General features: G+C 36.7%; 2 pseudogenes; both read left to right on the top strand.

The window, feature by feature from the left end:
* The first annotated feature begins 3,498 nt into the window (after positions 1 to 3,498).
* Positions 3,499 to 4,723, top strand: LOC120215136 (annotated as a pseudogene).
* Positions 4,724 to 5,505: 782 nt separating this feature from the next.
* Positions 5,506 to 9,172, top strand: LOC120215297 (annotated as a pseudogene).
* The last annotated feature ends 4,007 nt before the right edge of the window (positions 9,173 to 13,179 follow it).

The raw sequence follows: 13,179 nt of genomic DNA, 5'->3' as shown, positions 1-13,179 counted from the left end.
CTTTCTTTGCCTGTGCTGGTTTCTCAAGAAACAAGTCATGATCATGGCGGAAAATGATACCAAAACAGGTTAAAAGAAGGCATGCTAAGTGAACCATGAAAGTGCATGGATGCCTCTCGAGAGTTTCCAGTCCGACAATGAAGTATAAAGTGAAAGAGATCTTTATTGTCACTAACAATTTGTTAATCTGTCAGGATTTAAATTGGGGAAACCGAGAGGTTGCTTTCTTTATATTCCTTTTGTTGTTGAAATTGATGCTTTGAATTGAATAAAGGTGGGGGGGGGGACAAAGCTTCTTGCCATGGAAAAGAATGAAAATATATATATCATGGATTGGTGAGAGCTTTAACTTTGGAGAACAGTGGGGACAAATGTTTTATTGAGAATAAAGGAAACTGCTTTTTCCTTGTTTGGTATTGTTTGAGAGATTGAGATGGAAACAAGCATATTAGTGTTAGGAAACTAATACAGCAGAGAGTACAAACAAGATGTGAGAATGAAAAAGATTAAAATTTACTGAAATATAGAGAAAGAGGCAAAATCAACATGTAATGTAACTCCCCTGAAGCCAACTTCTCTCCAACAAAGAACAAATCTAACTCAACATGCTTGAACTTTGAGTGCATAATTTTGTTCGGAGATACTGTCACAACACTCGTATTATCACACCAAAGTGTTGGTTTCAAAGCATAGACACCACTAGACGCAGCTACTCGAATCCGGAAAACAACATTCTCTTTCCTGGTGGTAGCTGAACCAGAGACCATGTTCTATTTTTTTTTATTAAGGCATCATACTTTGTCTGAGCTACAAATCTCCAGTTTCACGTTGCATGGCTTCTTTAATTGTTTTCGTTTCTTGCTCAACACTATGCAAGCAAGCAGTCTGTAAAGATGTGTTAGCTTTGTATACCTTTGGTTTTGGAATCCAACTCTTGCTTCTTGTCATAATGGGATGAAATTGTTGCAATGGCATTTTGCTGTGATACATCAGCAAGTGAAACTTGCTCATGTTGCTCAACATTGTTAAGATTTTCAAACAAATACCCTGGATCTTTTAAATTTGAGAAGATCTGTAATCTCTCAAAATGAATTATTTGTTGTTTAATTGCATAATTTTAAAGAGGTTTTTGAGAAAATTTAAATTTAAAAAGTGAACGTTGTCAATAGTTAAGAAATATTTTGAACAAATACTACATTATAATCATCTTATACTATATCACAATAGAGTGTGGGGGGGAGAAATAGTACGAACCAAGCGACTATAGTTGTTAAGAGATTTGTTGTTATCTTTTGAAGTCTCAGGTTTCGAGCACCGTGTATGCAAGGTATGAGCATTCATTTTCAAATATTAAGAGTATTTGAACAATATTACCTTATATCTATCTTAGATTATAAAAAAGAAAGGTAGGATTAATTTACTAACTTACAACGACTTCGTCTCCCTTTCCTCTTTATAAATTTTAACGTTGTTTAGCTAATTAATTAAATATTTTATAATTACTTTTATTTAATTTTGATAATTTGTACTTGTAATTTAAATTATTTGGTAAAGAGACTATATGTATATATATTCAAAAACTATACATTAAAGTATAAATACGTATAATTAATTAATACTAGTTGGTCTAGTAGGACGAGGCCATTAAATTTCTTAAACAAATTAAGGTTCGAACTCTAGTTGCGAATGAAGCATTTGGATTGAGATGATCGCCTCATAGCATCTGCAAAACCAGATTGAATTAGTCGTCAATAGATTAATACTAATGACTAATTTAAAAATATATATTGGAAAATTAAAGTTGAGTATTTGATTGCACCTAATACAAATTAATTACCTATTAGACCATGAAAAACTTAAGTATCTAATTGCATAAAAATTGAGTACCATATGCACATAAATATCAAGTAAGGTATTAGAATTATATTACCCTAAAATTAAAATTTTGTTTTTTTTGCGAAGTTTCATTACTTATAAGCGCCAAAAGCTCAAAACTTATTTCCCATACTTCCATTGTCGACTACTCGTTTCTCTCTGTAATTTCCACTCGCTCTCTCAATTTCTGGTTTTCAAATCCTTGTAAGTTTCTCTTTCTCTCTCTCTCATCTTTTTAACACTTCGAATATTTGATTAAAAAAAGAAAGAAAATCCAGAAATGTTTTGCTCTGCTTTTTTGGTTGATGAGAAAGATGCAAATGAAAGAGAAAAATTTTATACATTTTTTCTGTCTGAATTGTTTATATTATATTTATGTAGTTGATTTAATTTTTAAAGTGCTTCCAATGTCGAATTGAACTAATAGATTGAATGAGTTAATGAACTACAGCATCATTTTTCTCTGTTTTCCTTCAGTTTCCCATTAGCCAAACGGAAACCTAAGTCGTGGTTATTAGCACGAATGTCGAAATTAGTTATATAGGATTCCACAAATTGCTGTGTAGGATTGTTTAATTTTCGCAATAATTTTTGCTCTTATTGAACTCAAATTTCACTTCAAAGGTCCTGATATCTGATTCTTGTTGAAGGTGTCATTAAATAAATAAAATCATGAAAAAACCCTCTTTACTTGAAAAATTGTTGTCTTACTCGTGAAATTCACTGCTTTGTCCCCATGAAACTTGATTAAACTGTTCAATTTGTTTTTTTTTTTTACCTTTTTTTGTTAGAACTACAAAAAAAAATGTCAAAGGCAGCTTTGGAACTTCCTCCAAAAGGCGGATTCAGCTTCGATTTGCAGAAGAAATGAAATGCTCTTGAAAAGGAGCAAGCCCTCCATCTTTTCGGAAGATAGGAACCACAATTGTGGTCTTATTACCGGTCTATTTTTATCTTTACCATACTTGATTTATTGTCTCATTTTTCTTTCTTATTGAAGTGGTTGGCTGTTTAGTTATTATAATGTGATTATAGAAATTGCATATAGAAAATTTTGCTTTGGTATAAAATTAGTATTGGTTCTGCCGTTTTGGTAATGTGACTACTTTGAACTGATAATTTCAGCATTTATTATCTATGGTTTTGATTATGATTTTTTGTTACTGAATCAATGGTGCTTCTCAGATGTTCAATTTTGTTTGAATTGTTCAATTATTATTCTCTTTGTGAGGATGGATGGTAATGAGTACAGCTAGTTTTCTGACTTTTAAGTATATTCTTTGTACCAGAAAGGTGTCATTCTCGAAGCAGATACCAGAGCCACTGCAGGATCCATTGTTTGTGATAAGAACTGTGAGAAAATTCATTATATGGCCCAAACATTTTTGCTGTGGAGCAGGAACTGCTGCTGACACAGAGGCGGTGACTGGTATATATTTTCTCACCATTCTTGCATATCTACTTTGCTTCTTTTCCTGATGATTTGGTTTATTATCGAGTGCTATATGTGAGTATTACAATTTGGTTTGTTTCATGTGCCTTCGATCAAAGACATGGTCAGCTCTTGGCTTCAACTTCATCGGTATCATACTGGTCGAGAATCAAGGGTTGAAACAGCCCTAACTCTTTGAAATCCCATCTTTTCAAGTAAGCTTACATCTAAGTGTGATCCTTGGTATACATTGATCTTTTTCATTATTAATAGATAGTGAACAAGGCCTCAATGGTTTTTCAATTTCACATTGTCTAGCCACCAGGGTATGTTCAAGCTGCTTTGGTGCTTGGTGGAGTGGATGTGACTGGGCCACATCTGCATATGGTGATCTTAGTTATACAGAAACCTGATATTCTTTCCTACTTTATTATTGTTCTGTTCCACTTTTGCGTTGACCGGATATCATACAGATCTATCCTCATGATCTACCGACGCTCTGCGATTTGCAACTATGGGTTCTGGTTCACTCGCTGCTATGGCTGTTTTCGAGTCAAGGTACTGTGAAGGACTAAATGTAAGTTCTCACTGCCATCTAACATTGCCGTGGATTTGATTAGTAAAGTATTACTTGATTTTGCTAAGCAAAACAGGTGTCTTCAAAGTCCACCTCTGGAGAGCCGCAGATCGTAGTTCTTAGTCTTGCTTTTGATACATTAATATGGTTCAATACTTGTTCGGTGCAGAAAGAAGAAGGAATAAATTTGGTGCGCGAGGCTATTTATGCCGGTATTTTCAATGATTTGGGCAATGGAAGCAACGTTGACATTTGTATTATAACAAAGGTAGTGTACAAAATCATGGTTCTCTTGACATATTTTTGGCTTCCGCCTTTTTTATCTTCTTACAAATATTTGAGACTTTCCGGGATTAAAACTTGGTTTCCGAAACGAAGCATTCAACGCTATTGTTTTTACAATACTTTCTTGTATAAGGACACAAGGAATACCTAAGAAACTATCAAGTTCCGAATACCCGTGCATATGTCAGTTCAGAAGAATTTACATTTCCCAAGAAGACTGGTGAGCAGTGTCATCCGATCATCAGTTGTCTATTGCTTTCTCAGTATACACAAGTTTTTGCATCCTCGTTGAATTCTTGACAAGAATATGATGCTGCAATTTTCTGCAGAGGTTCTATTGACAAAGATCGTTCTGTTAAGGGAAAAGGTAGTCGTAACTGAAGATGGAGATGCAATGGAAGAGTGAATATGCTGGTCCAGAATCCAATTGTTGTCGACCCGCTTTCGTTTGTCTCGGATTACAAACATTATAGATTCCATGCAGTTACATGCGATATAGAATTATTGGACATTACAGTTAAGGTTTTGGACTTTGATCTTGGTTATTAGCATATGAAATTAAAATGGCACAAGGTTTTTATTCTTCTTTCAGCTTTTTCTAGTGAAAAGAGAGGCTTGTATTCTTCTTTCAGCTTGTTCTGCTGAAAAGAGAATTATCAAATATTTTGATTAATCACTATCCGGCTAATTTTTTAAATGGAATCAAAACGACATATTAGATATGATTTTGAAAAAAATATTTAGATTATTAAAATGAAACTACGGAGATAGAAAAAGTAACCATGTTACTCACAACGACTACGTAATGACGGGTGCGAAAGATGTCGGCACTCTCATTAGCAAATGTAAACGACTACCGTAAGAACCAACTGCTTCGACTTTGAGATATATCTATATAACAAGAATAAGCCAAGGACCCCAAGTAAAACCAGGCACCTGCAAGTTGAAGCTAAGGAACGATTTATTGGTATCGTGCAAGCACCTCCTCGAAACCTTCGGAATATCTCTCTTCGGTATAGAAACTGAAGACATCTTGATCATGTGTTGATGCTGGAAAACATATGAATCCGAGTACCATCTTATAGTCCAAATAGGAAAATCAAATCAATGTAGAATGGAAAGAAGACACATTGGATGAACAGTTAATGGATGAGTGACCTAAAAGTAATTTTAAAATATGAGCAATCATATTATATTTTTATAGTTTAGTGACAAAAATAAAAACATTACACATAGTTTAGTGACTATCTATGTAGTTTACTCATTGTGAATTTGTTTTCTTCTCCGAAATAAAATTGTTTTCTTCGTGAAGTTAATTTCTTTCCAAGGTGTTGGCTTAAAAAAAAAATAAAAGAGACCAAAGAGAGACTGGTTGGTAGCTAATCGTGTTCTTCCTTCTTCAGCGACACTGTCTTTAGGTAACGACGCCGCCATTCCTTCCCTTATTTCTTTGTTTTATGCAATTTCTGCTTCTGATAAACTTAATCGAAATTTATCTTCACCTTTTCCAATTTAATGATTTCCTTTCTTTCCTACTTCAATCTGTAACTTCCATTATTTTTCTCGTCTGCTTCTAATTCTAGGGTTCCGATCGCTACAAAATACGATATATTTTTTACTGATCGATTATAGAACAGATTGGTGTCGTTCTTAAATGGCGAGTGCGGGCGACGAGGAAGTCGATGCGGTGCTCAGCGACGTGGAGTCTGATGAGCCGGTACCGATCGTTATTAAAGATCCATCTCAAGAGGACGTGTCAGTCGAGAAATTCCGTGAAATTCTCGCGCAGCTTGATCGAGAGAAACAAGCACGACAAGAGGCGGAGAAATTGAAATCAGAACTTCAAGTTTCGTTTAATCGATTAAAAGCTTTGGCTCACGAGGCGATTAAGAAGCGAGACGAGTGTGGGAGACACGATGAAGCTCTCCGCGAGAAAGAAGAAGCTTCGAAAATGAACGAGAGCTTAACGGCGCAATTAGCGGAAGCTAATAAGATCAAAGAGGAGTTACGAACAAATAGAAGATTTGGCGAAGCAATTGGAGGAAGTGTCCAAGGGAAAAGATGGATTGCGATCGGAGATCGAGACCTCTGCACATATGCTTGTATCTGGCATCGAAAAATATCTGGAAAAGTTTTCAAGAACTTCTCTGGAGGATTGCCACGATCACAAAAGTACACAGGTTTGCCCTCTGTTGCTTATGGGGTGATCAAAGAACAAACGAGATTGTTGAAGAGCTTGTTAAACAGATAGAAACCACAACTAAATCTAGAAATGAAGCCAGAGCAGATAGAGCAACGAAATTATGAAATTGCCATTGAAGTTTCTCAGCTTGAAGCCACATAAGTGGTTTACGAGAAGAGGTGGCAAAGAAAACTAATATAATTGAAAATTTAGAGAAAAGTATAGCTGAAAAGGATGGGAAGATTGTGATTATTGAAAGAGAGACGTTGGAGAAGATTACTTCGGCCGAGGATGAACTAATGGAGTTGAGGAACTTGAACAGTGAATATACTGATAAATTGAAAGATTGGCAAATGAAGATGTTACAGAGGCCATTACTGGTCGATCAGTTGAATTTTGTTTCTAGAATCATGAAATGATTATGATGTTATAAGATTGTTGATGCTGATAATATGGATCAATCAGATGTATCAGATCCCTTTTCTTCCACAAGAAACAGATTCAGAGGAAAATAACGTGCTTGTGGCAGGGATGGAGTCTATCTATGAATTAATCGGAATTCTTCTGGGAAAATAAAAGACCTAGTTGAGGAAAAGAATCGTGAAGTAAAGAGTTTGAATGGAACAGTTGCTCGTTTGGTTAAGGAGAAAGAACATATTGGCTCTTGCTTAGGAGCGCATTGTCCAGGAGGATGGTATCCGAAAATAAGTCCAAAACTAATGAATTGTTTCAAACTGCTGAGAATAGTTTGAAAGAGGCTGGAATTGACTTCAAATTTAGTAAACTTATCTTATCAAAAAATTTAGTAAACTTATCGGCGATGGAAATAAACCTGAAGATCTGGATTCAGACCAGGATGAAATATACACTCTGGTGAGATTTTTTCTGTCGTCATTGATTTGTTACATGTTCTCTTTAAATTTGCATAGTTTTCAAGGCCATGCCTTTCCTGTTGAGAATCTATGGTGCCATTTGACAGGCTGGTGCTTTAGAGAATATTGTCAAAACATCTCAGCTTGAGATCATTGAACTACAGCACTCTGTGGAGGAATTAAGGTACCTGATTTCGAACCCATGAAATTGCATATATTCAATATGTGTAAAACCTTCTTTGTATGGAATGATCAAAGGAACACTAGTAGTGAAATAGGTTAGTTTAACATGCAATTTTTCTGCATGAACTGAACTGTGTACTGTTTTAATGTATTAAGGGCAGAGTCTAGTGTACTTAAAGAACATGTGGAAGCTCAAGCCAAGGAGCTCAACCACAGAATGCGTATAGAGGAGCTTGAAGAGAAGGAGAGATTAGCAAATGAAAGTGTAAGTTAACATTGCCTTTTCTGACAGTCAACTGGCTTAATGTTAGGTCCCATTGTCTCGGAGTACAGTTTTCAGATTCTTAGGTTGATTTTTGGGGTTAGAAGTGAAGTTGCATTCTTGCTTCCTTGTGTACATGTAATGCTGACTTAACTAATTCATGAAGGTTGAAGGACTTATGATAGACATTGCTGCTGCGGAGGAAGAAATTACAAGATGGAAATCAGCAGCTGAGCAGGAGGCTGCTGCGGGAAGAGCTGTGGAACAAGAGTTCTTAGCACAGGTTTGTTCTCTAAGATACTCCTGGTCTTTTAATAGATTACAGATCCGGTTTTGTGAACTGTTATTGAAGGTATTTGTGGTGGCAGTTTTCCTTACGTGTAATAATCATCTGAAGTTCTGCCAGAATGTTATTTACAATTTAGCCGAAGAATCTGGGGTTATTTGAATCTTAATACATAACAGATAGACAAGGACAAAAGCAATTAATGGTAAAGAATAATATGCCACAAGATAGAACTTTATTGTCGAGCATGTTTGGATTGTAAAATGAATTAAAAAAAATTTTCGGCTTCATATTTGAAAGGGAAGCATTTGTTTGCTGGACATAGAGTAGTGACAATATGTTTGGATAACTTAAAGTTGTATAACATTTCCATAGGCATAAGCTGGAGAAACTGACAAAATAGCTTAAAAGATTTTTTTTGTTTCTTTTGAGGATGATGTTTCATGAGAAGAATTATTGAATCAACCAACCTGATGACTAATTGCATTTTTGCATTTCAGGAAATTGTTTATTTTTCTGTAATCCGTGAACAAAGGGTATTATGAGAACATGGATGTCAAGCATGCCCATTGAAATTTAGGATTAGAATTGGTGAAGAGATCTAGGTTCTAGTATATTGCGAACAATGAGGGAAGTAGTTATATAAATTAACTTATTTCTTCTGTTTTCATTTAAAAATTGAGCAAAAATTTGGAAATATTTTAAAAGCATGAAGTGCTTATTTGATGTTCGTGAGGCTTTTATCTTAGTATATTTCTCATTACAGAATATCCTGTACTTACTCCTAATTATCATGGTTTAATATATCCACAGCTATCAGCGGTTAAACTGGAGCTTGAAGAGGCAAAGCAAGTCATATTGGAATTAGAGAAGAGCTAAAATTCAAAGAAGAAATTGCTGTTGCTGCCATGGCAAGAGATGCTGAGAATCATTGAGGCTGGCAGATATGAGGGCGACTAGGTTGAGGGAAAGAGTAGAGGAGCTTAGCCGTCAGCTAGAAGAATTCGAATCACAAGAAGACTCAAGGAGTCGGAATCGATCGAGATATGTTGTTGGCCATGGCAGTGGCTTGGGCTGGATTTTGTAGGGTTTCGTAAGCCAGATATGCCAAACAGAGTTCAAATGAAATGGAGCTTTCTGAACCACTTCTCTAATTGGAGAATAATTAAAACAATTTAGATATGAGAAGATAGTGACGTTGAGAGTAAAATTGAGAGGGAATTTTCTTCAGAGAATGTTTGGACGGCGTTCGTTGATCATCTCAGTAAAAGAGTGTCTCGACAGAGTTAAGGGAGTTGTTTTCATCTCAGTCCGGTAGTCAGAGTGTTCATTCCCAGAGAAACAAGGAATCCGAAATACAAATTCTTCACTTTTGCTTTTGTGCATTTTGGCAATGAGAAAGTCTAAGAAGGGCGATAGCCAAACTGAATGGTTCGATGATTGATGGTTGGAGGATTTCAGTGGGTACTGCAAGATACAAGGATGCTAGGGTGAGGTCAGTCGGAAGACACTCTTTGGTGATGCCTTCAAGGTCGAACACAGAAGATCTTTCAAGGTTCAAAGAGAAGGTTTATTAACAAGTGTAAGGGATACAAGATCTTACAAGGAGGCCTTACTGTTTGATTGAAGAACAATGCATCGGACCATAGGATCGGTCGATCGATGGTTTCAACAGGAGGAAAGGTATAAAAATAGTTGGGAAATGCATATTCCGTCTGAGAGCTCCAGTTGGGTGAGAGATCATTAACGGGGATCATCAAACATCCTTTTGAGTTCGAATTAGTCCAGAAGGCCTTAGTTAATGAAGGTTTTGATGTCCAGATCTCCAGATGGGTTATTATTGTATGAAGAAATGGATGCATGGCTAGAAAAGGATGAGTTATTTTTCTGGTTTGATAGGTTGGCACTTTTATTGAACGATGATGGTGTCCAATGGCTTTTTGCCTCGTACATCTGTTTGGGGTTCCATTGTTATGTTGGCAAAATTCCTTTTTGAACGGTAGCAGGAAGTGGGATTGGTGGAAGAGATTCATGAAGATACATTTATCAAGCAGACCTATCGATGGTGAAGATTTTGGTTAGGGTGGCCAGCCCTTATGACGTCCCTGAGGAGATAACTATTGGATCCTATGGAAGATCGTTCAAAGTTAAGATTAAGCTGGGTTCGGTGCTTGATATTCTTCCGTTTCCTTTAACGTCGCCGGTGGAGGTTCCGACGATAGACAATTTGGTGAGGAATTTCTGGAGACAAGGTTGACAGTAGTCTGTCAGATAGCATGGAAAGTGCTGAACGTTCAGAAGAAAACAGACAAAGGTAGATATTTGGTTTGACCAGGAGCTAACACGGGTTTGTTGGAGTTGGTGAGGAAATCAACTCCCACGTTTAACAAAGTTGGCAAAGGCATTAATTGTGTGCTGACAGCGTGTCAGGATCTTGGGACTAACAATTTGGTGAATACGCGGGTTTGGGATGTAGATTTTCAAATTTTTCGGCTGATGGTCTATAGCCCATCATCAGATAATAGGCAACTTGGTTCTCCACCTCTAAAATATCCAGCTGGGCTGGTGTTAAGCTGGATAAATTTGGGAAAATGGACCAGAAGCAGTTTCTGGTTGAATCTGCAAACTCAAAGGAAGATAAAAAAGGTCTGCCACTTTCTGGTTTGAGAAAGTGTTCTAGAGGATTGGAATCAAATTTAGAGGAAAGCCGATTGACTACATTTTATGTTCTGGAAGTAAGATTTCCAGGGAAGAACGCTTGATCGATCCAACTCTCCATTGACTACAAAGAGTGAACCGTTGGAAGAGAAGTATTAGCTTCAAAAGGTCTACAAGAGATCCAGGGAGAGAAGATTGGTTAGGAAAGATGAAATTGTTGTTCCTCGAGAAGGAATCTCTAGAGGCTAAATGGGAAGATTTGGATCCTATTCAGTTCTGCCGTCAGTGCAGTTGCAAACCTAATTTGGAAGGCTGTATGGGTCTACTTTGGAGAGACAGTTGTTGACAGCAGTTTGGATAGTATGTGGGAAGGGTGGCACTTAGAAGGAGATAGTTATTCCTTCAACTCTAAGTCCTTTAATAGACCAAAGATTGTTGACCAATTGGCATTGGATCAAGTTAGCATTGAAACAGTTTCTTCTTCAGATTTTGTTCTTTTGGAGGAAGCTATAGCTACTGGGAATCAGTAATAGATGGGTGTGTCTTTCAAGGGTGGAAATCAGCTTTTTTGGAGAAATCATAAAGTTGGAGGAGGATTTTAGGCTGGTTTGATTTTCGTGTTTTTGGGTTTTCTAATACTTATTTGAATCATGATGAATTTCAATTAGCCATTATTACGTGGACGTTAGGGGTTTGGGAAGGAAGGAAAAACACAGAGCTGTTCAAAATCTAGTTTTAAAGAGACGTCCTATTCTTCTTCTATTGCAAGAAACAAATGGAGAAGGTTCAAAGACAATTTCTAAGGAGAAGTGGTTTGAATACTCTTCAAGGTTTTGCAGAATCTCCAGCAGGGTTCTTCTGGAGGGCTATTGAGTTGCTGAGATGAGTGCTCTTTTGAAGTTGACAACCTTATTATAAACAGAAGGTTTATTGCAGTTTTTGGAAAGTTTCGAACTTCACAGTTTAGGTGTTTTTTAATGTTTATGGCCTAGTTTGAAGAAGAGAAAGCAAGCTTCTTTGAAGAGTTAGCTGTTTTTATTTGTGGACTGAATATCCCTTATGTGTGGGAGGTGATTTTAATGAGCATCTTTCTGAGAGAAGGTGGGGAGAGCCAAACAGAAGTTCAATAAGAATTTTCAGCCAATTTCTGCAACATACAGGTTAATTGATTTACCTTTACATGGGGCAGATTCACTTGGTGTAACACCAGGATTTACCCCTATGTTAGACTGGACAGGTTCCTCGTTGATGTTCATTTCCTAGAAGCATTTCCTGATGTTACCAATACTTGTTGCCAAGGTCAGTGTCAGATCAAATCTGTTTTTCTGGAGAATGGGGGTCAGTTGGGGAAGAAACCTTTCAAACTCTTTAATTATTTGATGGAAGAGGATGGTTTCCAGAATTTAGTTGAGTCTACGTTAAAGAATGCAAGTCTATCAGAGGAAAGGAATTCTATCTATCCTGAAATCTACTAACTGTCGATCAAACAATGGGCGGGGAAGAGAGACCATTTTCCTTCTGTAGAGATTACAGATTTAGAAAGAGGATTCACTTGGAAGAGGTAAACTTGTAGCAGAGGCAAGGTAATATGTTTGGGACAGAGGATCAGATTTGAACAATATGAGATCAGAATTATGGAGGTTGTATAAGATGAAGAACAAATATGGTTTCAAAAATCGAGAGCTAGATGGCTGGAAGAAGGACCGCAATACAAGATTTCATACTTGTGCGTTGATTAGGAGAAAGAGGAATTCCATGAATGCTTTGAATGTCAATGGAGAACTCAAGATCCATCTGTCATCAAAGCTTGTGTCAAAGATCATTTTGGAATTACAACTCTAGTTCTACTTTGGAAGTAGAAGATATAAAATGAATTTTCAAAATTTCAGTGGAGCAAAGTAATATTCTGGAAAAAGAATTCACGAGGAAGAAATATGGGAGACTCTACAATCATGTGAGCAACAAAGCTCCCGCCCAGATGGTTTTAATATGGGCTTCTTCAAGAAATTTTGGGTTGTCTTAAGTTGATATTCTGAAATTCTTTCATAACTTTTATTTAGGAAAGATTGGGAACATGGAGTAAATCATAGTTTCATTACTCTTATCCCCAAGGTGGCCAATATTGGTGGATTAGATGACTATACCTATAAGCCTTGTAGGAGGTTTGTACAAGATCCTCTCAAAATGTCTTTAGAGGAGATTAAGGAATTGCATTTTGTATGAGCCCTATGCAGTTTGCTTTCATTCCAGGTCGTCAATTCTGGATTGTTCTCTTAAGCCAATGAGGGGATTGATTTTTGGAGGAAAAGGGACTCAAAGGATGTGTTTTAAAGTGGATTTTAGAAGGGCATACACTGTGGATGGTCTATTCTTTTAAGGTTATGGAGAAATGGTTTCGGTTCTAATGGAGAAGTTGGATAAAACAATGTTACTATGCTTCTATTCAGTTTTGATAAATGGGGTACCTTCTCAGGAATTTCCTATGGCAAGGGGTTTCCGCCAGGGCTGTTCTCTTTCGCCCTGCTTTTTAACTTAGTTGGGGAACTCCTAAATGTCTTGCTCTTAAA

The sequence above is a fragment of the Hibiscus syriacus genome, unplaced genomic scaffold (assembly GCF_006381635.1).
Source record: "Hibiscus syriacus cultivar Baekdansim isolate YM2019G1 unplaced genomic scaffold, ASM638163v2 tig00110114_pilon, whole genome shotgun sequence".
Classification (NCBI taxonomy): Eukaryota; Viridiplantae; Streptophyta; class Magnoliopsida; order Malvales; family Malvaceae; genus Hibiscus; species Hibiscus syriacus.
Note: the sequence above shows the minus strand (reverse complement) of the source record. Positions and strands in the feature narration are given on the sequence as shown.